Raw genomic sequence first — 9465 nt, 5'->3', positions numbered from 1 at the left:
GGTTTAGGAGTATGGTCTTGTTCGTAGACTCCGCCTGCCCATTCACACTAGAGTGATAGGGTATTGATAAGACCCTTTTGATCTTATGGTCCTCGAAAAATTTGCTCACCTTACTACCGATGAACTGCTTCCCGTTGTCGCATACGATCTCGCCGGCATTCTGAACCAGCATATTATGTGGTCCCAAATAAAATCAATAACTTTTTTCTCCCTGACTTTCTCAAATGTTTGGGATTCGACCCATTTAGAAAATTAGTCAGTCATAAATAATATAAATTGAGCCTTACATGGTGCCCATGGCAGGGGACCAACGATGTCCATCCCCCATTTCATGAATGGACAAGGTGACAGGACGGAATGCAATAGCTCCCAGGGCTGATGGATCATCGGTGTGTGCCTATGACATCCGTCGCACTTTCGTACAAACTCCTTCGCATCTTTTCCCATGTCGATCTAGTAGTAGTCGGCTCTGCTTATCTTAAGAACCAATGATGCGACACCCGAATGGTTCCCGCAGGTGCTATCATGAACTTCCCTTAAGACATATTCGGTATCTCTCAGTCCAAGACATATGGCGAGTGGGCCATCGAACATTCTCCTGAATAGGGTGTTATCTTTGGACAAACTGAATCTGGCCTCCTTTATATGCAAGGCTCTTGATTCTTTAGGATCTGAGGGCAGCTTCCCGGTCTTCAGGTAATCTATATACTTGTTTTTCCAGTCCCAGGTTAACCTTGTCGAATTTATCTCGGTGTGGCCTTCTTCCACTACTGATTTCATAAGTTGTACGACCGTTCCAGAGCTGAATTCATCGTCATCAACCAATGATCCCAAGTTAGCGAGAGCATCGGCTTCGCTGTTTTGATCCCGAGGTACATGTTGCAAGGTCCACTCCTTGAACGGATGTAGCGTTACCTATAGTTTATCCAGGTACCTTCACATTCGTTCCTCTTTGACTTCGAACGTCCCATTGACTTGGTTTATCACAAGGAGGGAATCACACTTAGTTACGATCATATCGGCCCCCAGACTTTTAGCCAGTTTGAGACCTACAATCATGGCCTCATACTTGGCCTCGTTGTTAGTCAATTTTACAGTTCTAATAGATTGACTAACTATATTACCCGTCGGTGGCTTCACCACGACGCCAATTTCGAACCCCTTTGCATTTGAGGCACCGTCTGTAAACAGGGTCCAGATCCCCGAGGAAGTCCCCGAGTTCAACAACAATTCCCTTTCGACCTCGGGTATTAGGGCCAGCGTGAATTCGGCCACGAAGTCTGCCAAAATTTGAGATTTGATGGCGGTTCGAGGTCGATATTCGATATCGTATCCACTAATTTTCACGGCCCATTTGGCCAATCATCTCGAGAGCTCGGGTTTATGCATTATGTTTCTCAATGGGTAAGTAGTTATGACACATATGGGATGGCATTGAAAATACGGTTTTAACTTCCTAGAGGCGCTTAGCAATGCGAGCGCCCATTTTTCCAGGTGAGGATACCTAGTTTCGGTCTCGCCTAAAGTTCTGCTAACATAATAGATAGGAAATTGTGTACCTTCTTCTTCCCGGACCAGGACTCTACTTACCTCTATCTCGGATACCGCTAAGTACAGGTACATCTGCTTGTCTTCTTTCGGAGGATGAAGCAAAGGCGGGCTCGAAAGGTACCGCTTGATTTCTTCCAAAGCTTGTTGGCACTCCGGGGTCCATGAGAAGTTATTCTTCTTCTTCAATAACGAGAAGAACCGATGGCTCTTATCGGAGAACCTTGAAATAAATCGACCCAAGGGGCTATGCACCCGGTTAACCTTTAGACGGCCTTGACATTGTCCACCACGGTAACGTCCTCTATGGCCTTGATCTTATTGGGGTTGATCTCGATTCCTCGGTTGGACACCATGAATCCCAGGAATTTCCCGGACCAGACTCCGAATGCACATTTATTCGGGTTCACCTTCATATTGTATTTCTTCAATATGTTGAATGTTTCCTGCAAAAGTTTCAAATAGTCCTCTGCTCGCAAGGACTTAACTAACATGTCGTCAATATAAACCTCCATTGATTTTCCTATTTGCTATTCGAACATCCGATTTACTAGGCGTTGGTAAGCGGCACCGGCGTTTTTTAGTCCGAATGGCATTACGTATTTAGTGATGAAGGGTGTTTTTTTCTGGTCGCCCGGGTCCATCCGAATTTAGTTGTACCGAGAATAGGCATCGAGAAAGCTGAGGATCTCTTGGCCGGCCGTTGCATCGATCATGCGATCGATGTTGGGCAAAGGAAAAGAGTCCTCGGGGCATACCTTGTTCAAGTCTTTATAGTCTACACACATTCTTAATTTATTCCCCTTTTTAGGGACTACTACTACGTTTACTAACTAATCAGGGTATTTAAGTTCCCGAATGGATCCTATTTTAAGGAGATTAGATACCTCGTCTTTGATGAATGCATATTTGACTTCGGACTGAGGCCGTTTTTCTGTTTGACAGTGTGGAACTTCGGATCCAGGCTCAGTTGTGAGTAGTTATTTCCAGCGGGATTCATGTCATGTCAAAGTAGGACCAGGCGAAACAATCTATATTAGCTATAAGGAATTCAATGAGTTTTTTCCTGAGCTCGATACTTAAGCTCGTGCCTAGGTATACCATCCGATCGGGCAGGTGCTAGATCAATATGACTTGCTCCAGCTCCTCGACCGTTGATTTAGTGGCATCGGTATCGCCGAGGGCTATGAAAGACCTGGGAACTCCGTAGTCATCATCCTCGTCCGTTCCCTACTTTTTCGGCTCGGTCGGGACCGGTATCGGTGATTGCTATTTGTTTCCTTCCTTGGTGATCGAACTCAGGTTCTTTGATGTCGATAGTGCAAATATCGGGACCACCTCGTCGATCGCGAACATCTCCTTTGCGGCCGGTTATTCTCCGTAAATTGCTTTAATCCCTTCTAGTGTTGGGAATTTCAACACCTAGTGTAGTGTCGAGGGCACCACCCTCATGTTGTGAATCCATGATCTCCCAAACAGAGCATTGTATCTCATATCTCCTTCGATCACGTAGAAATTTGTTTCCTGAATGGTTCCGACGGTGTTCACCGGTAGGGTTATCTCCCCTTTAGTGGTCTCATATGCCATGTTGAATCCGTTTAGAACTTGGACTGCATGCACAATTTGGTCTCGTAGACCCACCTGTTCTATGACCCTCGATCTGATGATATTGGCTGAGCTACCTGGATCAATTAACACATGCTTAACTCGAGATTTATTTATGAGTACAGGTATTACCAGTGCGTCATTGTGCGGTTGCATGACGCCTTCAGCGTCCTCGTCGTTGAAAGATACGGTTCCTTTGGCACCATATCTCCTTCATTATAAGGTCAAATGGAGTGATTCAAAAGCCTATCTTGACTGAAGTTTTACAAGGAATCCTTTAAAGGCATCAAAAGTAAGTTTTGGGATTATTTAGCACATAAAACGAGGCAGAACAGCTGGGCAAAAATACTTAATATCGAAGGTTTGTTCATTTGGTCATATTTTGAGTTGGGGAGCTCGAATTTGGACAATGTTTGGAGGTGATTTTTACCATATGGATTGGGGTAAGTATTATATACTCTATTTTGGTTATATTTTATGAATTCATCTTCATTTTTGGTATTTGATTGATGATTTCAAAGTGAAATTTGGGGGTTTTGTCTAAAATTTCATAAAGTAAATTTTTGAGTTTTGAAAATTGATTCGGAGTCGGATTTGAGTGAAAGTAGTATGGCTGGACTCGTAATTGAATGGGTTGTCAGATTTTGTGAATTTCCCGGGTTTGACGTTTTGGTCGATTTTGGGATTTTGATTAAAGATTCGACCTTTATCGATTGGGTTTGTTTCCTTTGGCATTATTTGATGTATTTGAGTTGTGATACCATATCATAGATCCTTTTTACAAGGTCTCCCCAAACGTTTTCAGCAGGACGAACTCGATCTCATCATCTTCCAAGTCGTTCCCCTTGATGGCGCACGTGTAGGAGGTCGCATGTTCATTTGGGTCAGTTGTCCCGTTGTACTTAGGAAATTCGGGCATGCGGAACTTCTTTGGGATCGGCTTCGGAGTTGCGCTTGGAGGGAAAGGCTTTTGAACAAACTTTTTGGAATCCAGACCCTTTAATATCGGTGGTGCTCCTGGATTTGGTCGACCCTGGAATTGTAGGTTTCTACTTTTTTGTCATTGGCTTCGATCTTCTTTTCTCCCGATTCCTCCCATTTTGTCAGTTCCTTAAGCATCTTTATAATCTCGGGGTTGGTCCCCGGTTCAGTTTCACTCAACCTTTCTATGATTGGTTCATTTCTGTGAGCGTTTCCCCGAGATGGTTCAGGCTCTACTCTGCTGGGGGCGCGTCTCTGGTTTTGCAACTCGGCTATCGCTGTTTGTTGAACCTGCAATATTTTGAAGATTACTCGCAAGTTGATCTCATCACCTTCACTGTCGTTTGTATATTGGGCTACCGATCGGAGTCCCTTATGGATGTTGTTCTCAGGATCGGTAGGCAAGTTTGCATTGAAGGCCACATGCGAGTTGGCGTCAATCAGGTCAGCGGCCGGAACTTCGTTGGGGTCGACAGGGGGCACCTCATTACTGGGTGCCACATAGTTGTTCTCGCCATGGTGTCCAGACTCAACATCCATATTCAAAGGGGAAGATTGGGAGTTCGACATTTTAAGCCTTGACCTGAAATTAAAAACTTCAAAGAACAAGTGAAAAATAAGGCGTGTTATGGAAATTCTTATCAAATTGCCACTATTATCCTTAACCCCACAGTTGGCGCCAAACGTTTTACCCTAAAAAACGGATAACAATTAAATTTGTTTGTGGTTTTAAGGATACGTGGATTAATTCGATACAAACGATAAATTGCGTAAGATTAAACGGATAAAGGAGGTGATAAATTATCAAACCACTTGAGGGGGGTGATTTCGGACTTAACAACAGCCTTAATGAAATATCCGCCCTCGATCCCGGACTCATAATGACCAAGCATTGATGAACAACAACTAGAACTTTGAATAATAGAGAAAATAATAGTATATTGCCTTGATAAGCGTGTTACAGTGTCTCCAATGGATAATCATACCCCTCCCCCCCTTTATATAGTAGGGGTATTTTACCCTAAGTACAATTCTATGAAAGGTAAAAAAAACTCTTCTGTTTAACCAATGTTCTATGCCGATACATGTCGAGATCCATGCCATGATATCCGGCTGGTCACGGATATCACGGCCTTTTGTTAGTCGTGCTCAGTTAGCTAGTAGTGTTCTCCGAGGCCTTTGGGATTCGAACCGAACTCGGGGTCATGGCCCCGATACTCTCGAGGTCTGGCGCTTTGCCCGGACCACGAATCGAGGGACTCCTGGTCTCAATTCTGGTTCCTTGCTATTATGTCTCTTGCTCTGTTTGCTTCATCGGAAGACGAGGTATCTCATAGTCAGAAAAATAATGGTCGCTAAAGTGTTGCGACCGAAATCAGTCAAAATTTTTCGACCGAAAATGGTCGTTATTTCAACGTGTTGACTGGCAACAGAGATAAATATACCGATCGAAATCGGTCGGTATTAATTAAATTTTTTTATTATTATTTTTCAAATAGAGACCGATATCTGTCGGAATTTTAAATATACTATAATTTTATAATTATTTGTAAATTGTAATAAACCGACCGAAATCGATTGGTATACTAAAAAAAAAAATTAAAAGGACATTTCCGACCAACTTCGGTCGGAAATTTCAAGATTGTGCATATTTCATTTGAAATTTCCGACCAAGCTCGGTCGGAAATTTTGAATTTCTGGAAAAAAAAATGATATTTTCGACCGACTTCGGTTGGTTTTCTGGGTAAAAACCGGGCAGAATATGCCTGCTTTTAAGCTACACCACCTTTAAATTACAACCAATATCCATCATATAATGGTAGCATTACATTGTTGTCATTCAACCATAATTAACCAACAACAACAACAATTAACCAACAACAACAACAATAATTAACCAACAACAACCACAACAACAACAACAACAATTAACCAACAACAACGCTAATAACAACCACAACCACAACGATAATAACAACAATGCCAACCATAACCACAACAACAACTATACAAATGTTCAATAACAAAATAATATCAACAATACAATCATCATTCAAAACTATTCCCAACTAAATATTCACAAGTTTAAGACTTAGTTTAGCAATACACACCATTCAATGAGTGTTTTGTATTGCATCATCTCTATCTTCACTACTAGAACCTCCATCATCGGCATGGTTCGAAGGATCACGACGAGAAGGATTAGCATATGGGGAAGGCTCACGAGACCGGGGAATGGGGAAAGCACCACTAGCAAGAAGATTGGCCAACTGACCTTGAAGGAGATTAAATTGTTGGTCCCTCTTTTCTAGATGAACTTGAAGGGTACCAAATTGTTCCTCTCTCTTTTGTTCTCTAGCCTTTGTCTCTTCAAGCTCTGATGTCAGCTTTGCAATCTTCTTTTCCATAGATGAGATAGTCGACCTATCAATTGCCTCGCCTTGGGCGGAAGTCCCTATACCTTGCAATCCAGCCATGGCAATCCAGCCATGTAGCGCTGAAATGATCTCTCTGGAAGGCCGTATGCTATCCCCTTATTAGGACCACCGACAACATCCAACCATATCCTCTGCGCTTCTTCATCTGAAAGGGATGGTCGCTCGCCTTGCTCATTCAGTGGCAAGCTCTGAGTGTACTCCTCCACATTAATCTTGTAGCTACTCTTTATTTAGAAGATAAAGAAATATTAACTATATAATATTATAAATATTAATTTCAAGTTATAGTAGTTATGAAACTTATATATGCAGTCTCCGCCCGGTCCTCGACCCATCTAGTTGGATCTGTCGGTGCCTTCTTCTTCCGGATGTGAGTCTCCATGAAGAACCCATCATGACTCATCTTCCTCCCATATTTTTTTTCCTACAAATATAATAAAACATATTAACTAAATTAAAATATATAAATATAGTTCGATAAAAATAGATGTAAATATTTTAAGGAATTACCAGTAGTCTCCTCGTAGTCCCCATGCTCCTTGCACCCACACAAAGCAAGGAGCCACCCTTCTGTAACGACCCGACCGGTTATTTTGAGCATTTGCACTTCGCTCAGTAGTTTGGGGGCACGAGTAGCTCCGTATAATGCATTAGGACTTGTGTGTAAAATTTGAGTTCATTCCGAGTTGATTTGATATGTTTCGGCATGAGTTTTTGGAAGTCGAAAGTTTACTAAGTTTGATTTGAGGTGCGTTTCGTCATTTCGATGTTGTTGTGCATGATTTGAGGCCTCAAGTAAGTCCGTGTTATGTTATGATACTTTTTGGTATGTTCGTACGGGGTCCTGAGGGGCTCGGGTGAGTTTCGGATAGGTTTGGGTTGTATTGCGTTCGTTTTTCTTATGTTTCGACGTCCTTTCTTCAAGCATAAATGATATCATATTAAACCAATGAGCTCTGATTTCTGTTTTGATTGGAGCATTAGATACGCATCGTAATTATAGACCCGTAACAAAAAGAATCATCGAATTTGGACATCGTATGAGAATTTTATGGTCATTTTACTAAGAATTGGGTTGCCAGATTTTTCAGATTAATTACGAAATTACCACTGACTTCGTATTTAAAAATCTGCACATTTCCAAATATTGAAACCACCATATCTCCTTCATTATAAGGTCAAATGGAGTGATTCAAAAGCCTATCTTGACTGAAGTTTTACAAGGAATCCTTTAAAGGCATCAAAAGTAAGTTTTGGGATTATTTGGCAAATAAAACGAGGCAGAACAGCTGGGCAAAAATATTTAATATCGAAGGTTTGTTCATTTGGTCATATTTTGAGTTGGGGAGCTCGGATTTGGACAATGTTTGGAGGTGATTTTCACCATTTAGATTGGGGTAAGTATTATATACTCTATTTTGTTTATATTTCATGAATTCATCTTCGTTTTTGGTATTTGATTGATGATTTCAAAGTGAAATTTGGGGGTTTTGTCTAAAATTTCATAAAGTAAATTTTTGAGTTTTGAAAATTGATTCTGAGTCGGATTTGAGTGAAAGTAGTATGGCTGGACTCGTAATTGAATGGGTTGTCAGATTTTGTGAGTTTTCCGGGTTTGACGTTTTGGTCGATTTTGGAATTTTGATTAAAGATTCGATCTTTATCGATTGGGTTTGTTTCCTTTGGCATTATTTGATGTATTTGAGTTGCTTTTGGCTAGTTTCAAGCCGTTCGGATGGTCGTTACGCGCAAGATTGCCTTTTTTGGAGTAGCGATCGGCTTGCTGGGTATTGGATTTGGCTTGTTCGAGGTAAGTAACTCTTCTAAACTTAGTGTTGAGGGTATGAAACCCCGGAATACGTGTTATGTGATTGGTATTGAGGTGACGCACATGCTAGGTGACGAGCGTGTGGGCGTGCACCATGTGAATTGGGACTCTGTTGCTTCCATGGCACTTTATAGTGCCGTAGTTTGTTGATATTTGTGTTTTCATCATGCGATAAAGTAATTGAGCTGTCAGTCATGCTAAATATCATGTTTAGGCTTTATGTTGATGTTGTTAGGACCCATAGTGGTCGTTTCTTGCTGTCATCTTACTGATTTAATTCATATTTCGTACTCAGTCATATTCATGCATTCATATCATATCTCAGTCTCAGTTGTTGTTATTGATACATCAAATCATTTTTGTCGGGCTAATTTTCATGACATTGTGAGCCCGTGAGTGAGACTGGAGAGAGTGATGACTGAGTGAGGCCGAGGGCCTGAGTAAGAGTGATATTTTGGGATCGGGCTGCATTTCGCAGCATATTATATTATATATTTTGGGATCGGGTTGCACGTCGCAGCATATTATATTATACATTTTGGGATCGGGCTGCACGCCGCAGCATATTATATTATACCTTATGGGATCGGGCTGCGCACCGCATCAATATATTGATTATATTTTATGGAATCGGGATGCACGCCGCAGCGATATAGCGCTTGGACTGAAGGAGCCCTGCGGAGTCTGCACACCCCCAGTGAGCACAGTCGACTATATATATGTGTGTGTGTGTGTGTGTGTGGATCGGGATGCACGCCGCAGCGATTATTGTACAGTGCTGAGTGATTGAGTGTGCTGAGCATTGAGCATAGTGAGTGAGGATGCTAGACAGTGAGATTGAGTACTCTGAGAGTGTGAGTACATGATTCACCTCTGAGATACATGGCATTCGCATGCACACATGACATACAAGCATAGAGATGCATTTTTCCTCATGCTATATAGTATCACGTCATTCATGACTTTTTTTTTACACATTGATATGTGGGCATAGAGAGGTATTTTCACTTGTTATCTGGAAAGAAAATGAAACATCTTATTTATTGTGGAAAGAATATTTGGAAA

The sequence above is a fragment of the Nicotiana tabacum genome, chromosome 17 (genome assembly GCF_000715075.1).
Source record: "Nicotiana tabacum cultivar K326 chromosome 17, ASM71507v2, whole genome shotgun sequence".
NCBI classification, from domain to species: domain Eukaryota; kingdom Viridiplantae; phylum Streptophyta; class Magnoliopsida; order Solanales; family Solanaceae; genus Nicotiana; species Nicotiana tabacum.
The sequence above is the reverse complement of the archived record's forward strand: the minus strand, read 5'-3'. Positions refer to the sequence as shown.